Raw genomic sequence first — 13,158 nt, 5'->3', positions numbered from 1 at the left:
CAGCCAATGCAGGGAGAGAGGGAGAGTGGGAGAGTGGGAGACAGTCGGGTAGTTGGACTTAGAGAAACGGGACAGTTGTGTGCAGCAGGACATTTTTCTAAACTGTGCTCGACTCACGGAACTTTTGGTGTCTCGTGGCCGGACGGGCGCATCGTTCGCATCGTCGCCAAACTGACGGATTTTCCGGTGCTTCTGTCAAACGCTTGTCATTTTATTTACTATCCACACACACACACAAACACACACACACACACACACACACTGATACAGACACATTCACATTGAAGGACACTCACTCAGAGCTCCACTCACAGATTCTAACGTCCTGTTTCGCCTTTTATCGGCTTAAAAGGCGAAAATTGCAAATAAATACGAGTAGTTTTCTAGAGTTACATTCGCCAAGCTCTTGCGAGCGCTCGACTAAATTATTTACTTGCTTTTTATTTAGCGCTTAACGTTTCTACTCATATGCCTTCTTTTTTTTTTCTTTTTTTTTTTTTAGCTAGTTTATCTTGTTTATCTGCGAGATACTTCGATCGTTAGCTGAATGGCCATGCCATTAGCTGGCTGGGCGTAAACTGCGCACAGCTTTAGCTGTATTCCCAATTGTTGCTCCAATTGCAAATGTTCATTTCGTGCGCGTTTCAAGTGCTGTTCAAATATTGCTCACACGCAACTCGCCATGTTGAGCGATTGAATTCTACTCAGCTAAAGAATGGTAATTGAATGCCCTGTGCCGACAAGCTGGCAACGAGTTTTGCACTAAAATTATAGGGTTTTTCGTATTTACCCGATTAGAAGAGGCCAAAAGCTAAATTGAGTGAGTGAGTGAGTGCTTCCATTTGTTTGACTTCAAGGCTTGTTAACAACTGACTAGGTTCGGCTTTACAATGTAGAATCGGCAGGATACAAGTTGTATCGATCATTATTTGTTGAGCCTTTTCCGCCTCTTATCCATTTGTATTTGTTTATATCGTTATATTCAATAGTATTAAGGATGAGATTCTGCGCTTATACGTGTTTCTTTTCTTAAATCATTTTATTTTTATTTCCTTAAAAAGACGGCGCTTTTGATAATTCCCTCCAGATGTTGTGCGCGTCGCACCTGGAAGATAAGAGAAACGGTGTCTGGGGAAATATTTGCATGGTATATGCAAGAAAAATTAGCAGGGACTATTACCTCGGAAAACTAGCCGCACTATGTAAATTAATACGAAAATGTAAAGCTGCAATATTTTGGCCATTTGCAGCTGATTTTAAAGAGCTTTTATAACTCATGTGTTGCCAGCAAATCCACTGAGGCTTAAGCTTACCTGCCCCAACTATAAATAATCGTGCAGAAATGTGCCCAAAAACAATTTTTGGCAATTTTCCACTTTTTATGCAATTAATCAAATGCAAACAAAAACCTTAGAGCCCGCCAGAATAGAATGCTAAAGCTGTCCCAGCTCATGAATATTTCTCGATGTGTGTGTGTGTGTGTGTGTGCCTGTGTGTGTGCATCCGCTTTATAGATATGGCAAATCGTCTATCAGTCTCGGCCGCTGTTCGTTGTGGGTAGAAACTGGAAAGCAAATTCAATTAACCCTACGGACCGTAGAGAGCGTAATCAAATACACTCAACCAATACAAATAAATGTAGACGATGGACCGTCCGCTCGTAACGTACTAAACCAAACTAAGCCGGGGCCCGGACTTTCGACTACGGACTACGAACTCTGAAGTGAGGCACGCGCCACTTTGAACCAATCCACTACAAATCAGGCAGAGACCCCAGACGAAAGGTGGTTGCGGCGCAGGATGAGGGTTAGGGTACCACAACGACACAAAGTAACTAATTATCTCGCCTTATCCCCCACGAACGCCCCTCCCCGACTTGTGTTTACTTAAGTCCAGGGCTCACTGCGCGCCACTCAACGAGGCGAAATTTTTAATATGTGCGCCGAGAGTTGTTTGTGTTGTTCCAGGCAGAAGATTCTTCGGCCCAGCTAACCCTTTCACCCGGACAGCACACGTGCCAAGAACCAGACAACAACAAGAAATTAAACGCAAGCTCGATATGTCTGTTCACGGTTGAATGGACAATAGATTGGGGCCTTGAGTAGCAGTTAGCTGGTTGGCCAGTTAAGTCCTCGTGTGCTCATGTTAAAGGCGACAAAAACAAAATAAAGAAAAAATTCTTCAAAGGATATGTGTCAAAAATGCCAAACACATGCTGCGACACAAACGGTTGCCAACGACTACGGCGAACTCGAAATGCTCAACGAGCTTTCGCCTTTTTGCATAGTTTTCAAAAATTTGTTTCTAGAGTATACAGATGGTACTTTGATTTTGCGACATAACCAATCATAATCTTCCTCTCCCCCTTATTTTTAGCCAAGTATAAGCTCTTTTATCTCTTTTTTTTTTTTAGTCAAATATTTAATTTTTTAATCCTATCTATCCCTCTCTCTCTCTCTCTTACCCTTTAAAAGATACTTTTCTGCTTTTGAAAATGTCTTCAAACTCAGATTTATTTTGTAATATAGATGTATATTATGCTGTTGGACTGAGATCAGCTACACATGCTGAACGTCACGCCTGTAAGGGTATCTTATGTTCGGCATTGTAATAGCTATTTTGTTTTTTCTTTTCTTTTGAATCGGAAGAGCGACAAATATGAAACAGCCATTGTGTACAGTTGGCAGTTGTACTGGGCATTGTTTGTTAGCCTTATGGGGCTGGATTTTGACTTCCATGTTCGGCTATTGCAGTCCGACTGTTGCCATCAAACTTGCTACTACGCTCATTCATTCGATTAGTGGAGGTTCCACTTCCTTCTATTTTTTTGAGAGAGATTTTGTGCTGATGGATGTTTGGATTTGGCTACGTATCATGTGTTTTCCATTTTCTGTTTTATCTTGCTCTAGAAATTGGCATTGGCAGCTTGTTGCTAGCAGTTTGACAGGTCAGCCAACATGCCAAGTTATTGAACTTGTGTATGGCACAAATGCTTTGCAGTTCAAATATACCAATTAATAGTTTTTTGTGTTCCCGACATTTGAGCAAAAGTTTAGCTCTATTTAGTTCTACATCTAACAAGAAGCTTGAAGTCGAAAAGTTATATTGCATTTTCTGATAAATTCTGACAAAGATCTTCGCAAATAAGTTTTTTATATTTATATTTTTATATATTTTGTTTCATATTCCAGCTTAGAATTTCATTTAACACCCAAAATTTTCTCTTATGGAAATTTCTGGCAACATTTTTTGCATAACATTCCGTTTATGTGATTAAAATAGTTTAATTTATTTATTTTATTTTTTTTTGGATCCCTGCACATAGTTGGGGCGTTATGGTTAATTGAAGCCGTGGCATTAACTTGTGCGTAATTAAACCCGTACAACAAAATGTTGAAGTTGCAACAACCACAAGTGCAACATTGGTGTTGCCATTTTGCTTTTGCCTGTTTGGCTTGCATTACATAGTCGAAAAAGTTTTTAATACGCTTTTACAGCGTTTTAAACTTATTTTCGGGTGGCTTTTGCTGTTTATTTTTTTTACTGCTTTTGCATGGTGCATGAAGTACAATTTTGTGGCAAATTAAATACACAAACGAAGCGTGCTCTGCCACACACACACAAACACTCAGGCACACTCACACAGACACAAGAAACTCAGCGTGCGCCTCGCAGTATGCAACGAAAATTTGTCAAAAGCTGCGTTCACTCGTGAGCGTGAAACGTTTTCAGCTAAACTGAATAGTTACTCCCGACATTAATGGTACTTTTAAATGTGTGTGTGTGTGTGTGCGTGTTGGTATGTCAAATGTGTGTGAATACATTATATATATTACACATTTTAATATTTTAAATTTTATATACTGCTGTTGCTTCATTTACTGTAAATCTCGCATATATTTAAAGAATAAGATTTCGAGAAAAGTTTTCATTTTAATTATAATGCATTACAGTTCTTATTAGCGCTTATAGAGGGAAGAAGAAGGAGAAGCGATCTCCAACAATATATTTGAGATTGGCATCAACTGCGGAGTTCATATAGCCTTGTCCTTCTAGTCTCTCTCTCTCTCTCTATGAATTTTACCTATCCTACATTTTCTTAGTTATTGTTTTCTTTTAGTAAGGGAGAGTGAAAGTGCGATTGTAAAGAGCAGGAGACAAGATACAAAAAGAGAAAGACAGCAAGAGAAAGAGAAGCCTTTAATTACAGCAAAGAGAAAGAGGGAGAATGAGAATGTGCTTGGTTAAATTAATTCGCAACAAACTGCGTATTTTAAGGAATGTGAAAGTGTTAGAATTCCAGCTAATTTTATTTAAAACAAACTTTTAGTTTGCTTTAGTTCTTATTGTAGCATTACGTGTACTTGCCAACTGCCGGGTAGCTACGCTTTCCATTAATTCTTTGTCCAATCTGATTTTTGTTTCGCATTTCTTCTGGCCTATACGAATGTGTATCTTCAACTTTGAGTTGCAAAACTTTGGCTTTCAATTTACCTAATTAGCCCAGCTCAACCCAGCTAACGTTCGCAGCCAATACACACGTGGCTGGTTGTCGAGACACATGCTTCGGATGTTCCCGGTCTTTGCCGGATGTCGATCCCAATGCGGCCCGCTTATCACATTATCTGCTTTGTGCTCTGAAGCTATTTAAGTTGTGACTTCTCCAAAAGTTTTTCTGGCATTGTGCGCATTTGAACGGCCCCCTGCCCCGCCCCACAAATATAAACCTTTTTGCTTTGTTCAGTTTTCCAGCTGCAACCGCTGCCACAGCAAAACTTTAATAGCTTTTATTGAAGTTGCAGCAGCGTCTTAGCAAAAGTTTATTTTTTCCCTCTCTCTCTTTTTTTTTTTTTTTTTGAAATTTTGCCAACATATTAGCATGAGTTTTCCTTTTTAAGTACACGCACGTACACACGGACGCATTTCAATATGGAGGCTGGTCTGGTCATATTTTAGAAGATAGGCAAAACATTAAGCGGATTAGTATTTCTCTGGTTGGCTGTGAAAATGCCTGGGAAAACTCTTCACCTTTGCCCAAGTCAGATGGGGCCAGCCATTAGTTTTGTGTCGTCCTTCAGCCTGAGACAGCCCCGACTGGGCTGTGGGGGACTGTGCAGCCATTTCCTTGGGCTTGGTCCACTTCCAGCCAGTTATAAATTGTTGGCTATTAGTTTAATGAACTTGTAGATTCTTTGGCTACCAAGTACTGTTGGCCATTCCAGTTTGCCTGAGTGCGTTGCTAAGGCAGCTCGACCGTGGGGTCAAGTGGTTTTCACAATTGGCTTAACAATCGCACCGCAGGCAAATTTTAGCATTATAAAACTAATTTTAATTAGCATAATATGTTTGCTCGACACACATGTCAAAGATAACTTGCGTCTTGCCAAAATAAATCATATCTCATATTTTAGAGAAACAATCCTTGAGCACAGTGTGTGTCCTTTACGCAATTAATATTATTATTTTGTCTTTAAGTTTTATGTAGCTAGAAATTTATTTGCATTTTCTTGATGCTTTAATTGCCATTAAAAAAATAGACCAACGTATTGCTAATTGTTGTATGTGGGAAGAGCGAAGCCCGGAAATGCGGAATTCAAAGAAAATTTGTTAACAGAATATATTGCCATATGACCGATTGGTTATATGACTCCTGTAAGATGTCGATAAGATTATGCAAAATCTTTTCTTATAAGAATCTACTCTTCGAACTATCGAACCTATGCCCGCTTTATGAGATAGGAGTTGGATCCAGTCTGTTGCGACAATTGAACTGCCTGCAATAGAAAGACGGACCTATGCTAAATTTCAAGAAACAAACTGCTGTAGCATAGTGTAAAATACGAGTACATTTACTTTTATAAGGCCTAGAAAAAAGTGCGAATAGCTTGAAGCTGTCTACAGGGTGTATCCCAGTCGACCAACTGCGCGTAGAGCGCTCTTATTTCTCTTCAAGTAAAACTGTTCATCTTACAAATTAATAATAATTCAAAAAATTCTAGATCATCCAATAAAAGTGTAAAGAAAACGCTGCCAAATATCGAAGCAAACAGAACTCCATAATTAGCTGACAGATAACTTTTGATAACGCGCTAATTTATCTGGAATTTATTTTAGATTAGCCAAAATTGTTGCATATTTGTGGCCTATTCTTCTGACAGACTTTGCGCCATGTTGTAAAAGTTACAGCTTATAGAAATTGAGAATTCGGCATCGATTATTAAATTTGCATTGATTATGCGCATAAATAAATAAATGCACGTATGTGTCTACATATTTATATTCATGTACAGCACACATTTGTCTGTCGGTTAACATTTTGCCGCATTTTGTGACAATTAGAGTTTATACAAAATTCAACACGACCTAATTTTCGAAAATGTTCGCTGTCAAACTGTCCCAAGCGCTGATCCTTGCCCTGAACTCGGTCTCTGACCCAAAATACTCTCTCCCTCTCCCTCTCTCTCTCTCTCTCTCTCTCTTCCACACTCACTCCACCTATCGTTCGAAAGAAGCAACATGCATTTAACTTTTACACAGCGCACACACACACACACACACACACATGCACAGGTAAGCGAAAAGTTATTTGCAGCGAATTTGTATATGTATGTGTTACGTACTTATATGCTTGTATATGTCACATATATAATCTATACTTTTGTCTGTCTATGTGTGTGTGTGTGTGCGTGTGTGTGTGTTTGTCTGTGCAGCCTATTGCCCACACAGAATATGTGATTAAAATTTCATGTCCTTGTAAATGCAGATGAGGAAAAAGTGTGAATTAGTGTGAGTGGGATATGCGCGCGTGTGTGTGTGTGTGTGTGTATGTGTTACTATCGTTATTCCACACGCACACACACCAACCCAACCCCCCCTCTTGTACCTAGCAAATCATTTGAGTGTGTGGTGCGAATAGTATAGAGTGAGGATCTGGGAAGGGGGGGCTGTATGTATGTATTACTATCGTCATCCCACACACACACACACACACAGTCCCCCTCCCCTACCGCCCCTCTTTCTATCCAATTGCTACCACACACTCAAATGAGATTAATAATAATTTAATTAAACTCGCAAGCTTAATGCACTTCGCTTGTAACATTCTCTTTCTTCGTATTCTTTTGCGCGCTGCCAACTTATTTTTGCCTCGCTCTCTCTCTCTCTCTCTCTCCCTCTCTCGCTCTATCTGGTGCTCTCTTCTTATATCACTTTTTGCGTCATGAAAATTTAATTACGCTTTACACTTATCGCTGGACCAGGTTCAAACGCTGGACCGCCCCTCCCCCCAATGTTTTTTTTTTTGCCTGCGCTTCATCTCGTTGCATTTTTATAAATTTCCAGGCCCACGCCTACTTCTCTCACTCCCTCATTCTGTCTTTGTTTGTGAGTATAAATTTTTGCGTGTGACATTTAAATTTGTGCCACGCCCACAAACAGCGCCCAATTAACCCGCAACTGAGCAATAATATATTTTCCGTGGATTTTCGCTCATACTTCTGTTTTTTTTTTTATTTTTCACATCAACCATAAAAAATAGTATTTTTATTCAATTAATTGACTTTTGTGCACGTACTGTCGCTCACACACACACTCACACACACACACACACACACTCGCTGGGACAGGTGTGCACATGGGCAAAAAATACAGCTGTGTACAGCATTTAGCACAATTGCAATATTTTAATCTGATTTACCTGGAGCATATGGAATTATATTCCATTTGGGAATATGCTCGTGTGTGTTTGTGTGTGTGTGTGTAGGTGTATGTTAAGTGGAGTCGGAAATACCTTTTATCCAGGTAAAATATGCAACTATTCTCAGAATGCATTTCGTATTTTTCAATGAGAAAAAGTGCCTGACTTAACTATAACAAGAGCAATAATTCAAATATTGATAATATTATAATGGTAATAACAATAAAAATAAATAATAATAATATGGGAATATAAAATTATTGAAAAAAAATAAAATTGATAATAGTATAAATAAAGACAACAATAATAATAATAATGATAATAATAATAATAATAATAATGAAAATGAGAATGATACTAATAATACTAATAATACTAATAATAATAATACTAATAATAATAATAATAATAATAATAATAATAATAATAATAATAATAATAATAATAATATTAACAATGAAAATGATAATGATAATGATACTAATAATACTAATAATAATAATAATAATAATAATAATAATAATAATAATAATGATAATACTAATTTATTGTCTTACTACAAATTTAATTTCTGTAGATCCATTATTCTTAAGTTATTATCAGAGACAGCTTAAGCCACTTCCTCTTTGTTACACAGACTTTTGCTGATACAAACTAACCCTCGATAGGCATATTACAGGGTATCGAAAAAAAACCCTCTTGCGTTAGTTATTGGATAGAGCTGTGCTTAACGAAGCATAATTCAAATGTTTTTCGCAAAAATATCCAATACAAAAAAAAATTAAAGAAAATATTGGCATTTGAAAAAAAATTTGCCTGATCTATGTTTCAGAGAAAGAACTAAGTGAAAGTGCTTTTTATATTGCAAATGTTGGCTCAGTTGAATAATTTTATTGAAAGTTTACAATTTGAACAGGAACATATATAAATGGTTCTTAAATTATATTATTTTCAATTCATTTTTGTGGGTCCAATAAAAACTTTGAATACGTAATTCTGCGTATCTAATCTAACTATATAAATTTTGTATTTGCACATTTTTGCAGTTAATTGTTTGCTCTTTAATTAAGATGCAAATTTAATTTGACTAATACTGAGAAAATTTACATAAATTTGTTGACACGTCGCTTGGAGGTCAGAACGAAAAGGATGTGTTGGCTAGAAATGAATGTCAACAACAAAAATAAACAATGAAAAAAAAAGGCAAATAAAGATATAATTAAAAATGCCGCCGCGGCAGCAATTATTTATGTATATAATGAACTAAAACATTTAAATGTGTTGTTGTGCATATTAATAACGTAATTAAAATTTAATTCAATAATGACTCTTAGCTGCGAATAAATGCCCACAACTTGTTGTTGTTGTTGCGCTTATTGAAAATTATATTTCTTTAAGCCCTTTGACAATAATTTGCATATTGAAACGCGGCGGCAGCGGGCGGTCATTTGTATGTAAATAATCTGCAAAGTAATTAAAATCGTTTTAAATTTGGTCAATTTGTTATCTCCGATTAAAGTTAGTTCGATTTAAATTACAAAAAAAAAAATAAATAAATAAATAAAATTACATATATATTCTATTCAAATTCGCGCATTTGATATGCGCACAACTTGGCAGCACTTTTTCCTGGCAGGCAGGCGAACAGTGAGCAATCGCTCACTCGATGTGCCCACTCACTCATGGTAAATTGTACTCAAACAGTTTGAAAGCGGTGCGCAACAAGTGCAAGCGAGACAACCGTACTTCCGCTTTCGTATGAAAAACACACTCAGTGCGTAGTCTGCAACGCACTGTTGGTGAACAGTCAGCTGTTAAGTTTAGAGCTAACATTCGAGTGCATCCCCAAGAGTATGCAGTGCAATGTTGACAGCCCGTTCGTGCGCACTGTACACTCGGCACACTCAATTTGGCGGTGAGTTAACAGTTAACAGTTTGAGTAGCCAGTTTATTTAACAGCACTGCGGGTGGCGTTCGCTCTCCAAGAGAGTGAGAGAGACGGAGAGCACGATTCGCCTGCCCGTTTGGCTTGTTTGTTCTTATAAGAAAAACTGAGCGCGAAACTGAGTCATTTATAAAAATTTAATGGTGGTGTACGGTTCGTTCAGCTCGCAACGCGTCGCAACGTCTCGATTTGTTGGTCAGTGAAAAATTATAGGAAATTCAGTAAATAAGTAAAACCCGATTAAATTGTATTATGCATAGCAATTGTTCTCTCGCGGCGTGAATTACACAGTGACAAAATACAAGCAACAAGCAATACAACAAAATTAAATATATGTAAAAACAAGCAAAAAAACAAAAAATAAAAAAAAAAGAAGCGCGTCGCGTCTAAAATTGCAAATTGCAATACAAGTCTGAAACGTGAAGCCGAAAAATAAGAGAGCAGTGTACAAACAGTAATTGGAAAGCAAAAAAAAAAAAATAGCGGCAAAAACACAAATCACAAAAGAAAACAACAAAACATACTTATACAACAACAACTGAAATTGAGAAAAAAAAACGTGAGCGCAATTTATTTTACACAATTTGACTGCCCAACAAATTTTTAACTAGCTTTTGTTGTCTACCGCGTGAGTTTTTCGATTCGCTCTCGTCACCCCGCTCTCCCGCTATTGCTCTCTTTTTGTGATTGTTGTGCAAAGAACCTTACAACGTTTTGTTAGGTTTATTGTTTGTCAGTTTGATTAACAACAAATTAAGCATAATTAAGCGTTCTTTCTCTCTGTTCTCTGTTCTCGTATTCGCTCTCCGCTTGTGGACAGCCGGCAAAGCCGTCGCGTGTTGCGTGCCTGTGTATATATACATATGCATGTGTGTGCGTGTGTGCGTGCGTGGTGTATACAGTTTTTATGCCCTTTTTGAATGAGACCATTTTCAAATATTCATGTCGTTGGAAACGCATACAAACAAATTATAAAATTGATAGATTATAAGCCAACACAAAAATGTTTTCCATGATTCATATATTTTTCGATCTATTAGGCACTTGCTATAACAAGTCTTTAAATCATTAATTAAAAATGTTTTCCATATGTATTTTAAATTTCAAAAGAATAATATAAATAATATGATATAAATTCCATGCGTTATAGGGCATGCGTTATTCGTAGCAACTCGTTTTGCTCCCCTTTACGAAGTGCAAAAGCAAAGACAGCATCCACACACACACACACACACACACACACACCACATTCGCATTTAACATACCCCGTCTGTTCCCCCGCCGCTTGAAATTGATTTTTGTATGGCAACGGCAGCGGTGGCGGCGGCGTCGCATTATTTTCTTATTTGCTTCTCACGTTTTACTTTGCCTTAGCGCTCTTTGTTTTCTTCTTTTTGTTGTTATTTGCCTCCTTTTGTGCCTTGCATTCTTGGAACAGTCGCCGTTTACGCGCGCCTTTGGATTTTGCTTTTTGCTCTCTTGCGCAAGCCGCTCTCTGCTCTCAAATTTTTAATAGTATGTGTGTGTGTGCAATTGTGCGACTTGCCTGTTTTGGCATTGTACAACACTGCCCTTTGCCAGTTGGTATTTATGTATATTTTTCTAATTGGCGTGGGCAGCAATGCGCACGACTTATTGTGTTGATTTACTTTTTTTTTTTTAAGAATCAATTTTTGGCAACCCTTTTGCCTTAATCACTTCCGCTTGGCAAACTTTAGCAAGGCGTTGTCAGAGATTCATTCTTATCAAAATGCCAGCCAACAAAACTGCAGAAACTTTTATATTGTGTATTGTGTTTGTCATACATATTATGTGCAGTTGCGTCTGGCCCCGCCGTCTATAAAATTCAATTGTGATTACTTTTAAGGCGACGTCGCCGTTGCCGTCGCCGTCGCCGTCGCCGCTTCGCTGCACTTGAAAAGAGACAGATTTGAATTTATATTTTTACGCCCGTGCCTTGCGTTTCTCACTCGCTTGCTCTTCTCTCTCGCCCTCTCGTTCTACCTTTCATATTCTGTTGACTTGGTTCGGGGCTTTGCACAAAGCTCAAGCTCAGGCATTGCTTTGTTGTTTAGATTTCTGCTGCTGCTGCTGCTGCTGTTGTTGTTGTTACCTAGTCACTTAAATCATTTACACTTGGCACGCTCTCAACTTTTGGGTAAGAACTGACAGTTAGACAAACATACATATTGATTCTGACTGGACAAGCAGAATTATTTGAGTTTCTTATTTGATTCATTTCAAGAACTCTTCTACACAAACACGCAAAGTTAAGTACCAGAAATAATTGTCTAACTACAAGAAACAAGTTATGAAGTATTCAAAACTATATACATACATATATAAAACCAAAGCAAAACGGTTCTACTTGAGAAAGTTTAAAAAAAAAAAGCAATAAAAATGTAAAGAAAATACTTTTAATTAAAATATAGGCAAAATTGGACTTAAAATTGTTGAGTCTGGTCAAGATATCGGGTTTTTTTTTGTAATTAATTTCAACGATAGCTATATTAGCAGCCTGGTTTGATTGATGGGCCTCCATTATATGAACTGATTGCAGCATTAATCATCTATCAATTTCTGCCAAGTTTCAAGATACAAAGTTATCAAATTGATAGAAGATGAGCATAGATTGTATTTGCAATAACAACTCACACACAAAGACAAGTGCTTGCAGCTTTTATCTACTGTTTGTTTTGTGTACATGATATACGGCTGCTTGTCTCGCCCGGTTACCTCCCGGATTGTCGCTGTCGTTCGCTGCGCTCCTCTTCTTAGCATTGCATTCAGCTGCAATTGCTTTGGCGTTTGCTTTATGTTGCATTTTCTACTTTGCGCTTTGCTGCTGCTGCTGCTGCTGCTGCTGCTGCTTTTGCTCTCTGCACATTCTTCGTTCGCACTGTGCCTATTTTGTGCTTTTTTCTTTCTTTTTTTTTTTTTTTTTTGATGCACACGTCGCTTTGACGCCTGCTTTTCTTTTTTGTCTGGTATTTTATTTGTATTGTTGTGTATGTGTGTGTATTTTCTTTGCTATTTATACCCTGTTCCCAAAGACTAAAGTGTATATTGGTTTTGTGCAATGTTGGACTGTTTGCATGAATGGAGACTCGTGTATGTTGCTCGATAAAACACAAATATCTTATTCTGTCAATTGCCTTTCCATCGACCTCAATCGAAAATTCCAGAGTATATGGTCGAAAAAAACATATATGTATATGTAAACATTTAATATTTGTCTCAGTTTTAGAGTCACTGGTTAAGGGTTAAATTCTTATCTTAACTATTTCCATATGTAACAGGGCATTTATTCAGTTTAATACAGTAGCTTATCTGTATTGTTAACTATTCCAGAGTATTGCCTAGTCGTGTCATTTCAACTCGTTTTCTCATTTACTTTACTCTGTCGCTTCGTTCGTTCTGCTGCGTTGAATTTCAACCTGCCAAACGAGCATAAAACGTACGCCCGTTGGGGGAGGGGTAGCGGGAGGTAGACTTCGTGTGTGTGTGTGTGTGTGTG

General features: G+C 37.7%; 1 protein-coding gene across 9 annotated transcripts in view; it reads left to right on the top strand.

The window, feature by feature from the left end:
• Window positions 1-13,158, top strand: part of mub (poly(rC)-binding protein mub) — a 94,581-nt gene that overhangs the window by 28,999 nt on the left and 52,424 nt on the right. For 5 of the 9 annotated variants that reach the window (XM_070208501.1, XM_070208499.1, XM_032435046.2 and 2 more), the window contains exon 1: window positions 9,766-10,200. The exons of 2 other annotated variants lie outside the window; for them this stretch is intronic. The gene's annotated coding sequence lies outside the window, so the exon portion shown is untranslated. Of the gene's footprint in view, window positions 1-9,765; window positions 10,201-13,158 lie in introns of those variants that run through there. 2 more of the 9 variants (XM_070208505.1, XM_070208504.1) reach the window with 1 other exon arrangement.

This window comes from Drosophila virilis, chromosome 3 (genome assembly GCF_030788295.1).
Source record: "Drosophila virilis strain 15010-1051.87 chromosome 3, Dvir_AGI_RSII-ME, whole genome shotgun sequence".
Lineage (NCBI taxonomy): Eukaryota > Metazoa > Arthropoda > Insecta > Diptera > Drosophilidae > Drosophila > Drosophila virilis.
This window is presented reverse-complemented; position numbering and strand designations above follow the sequence as displayed.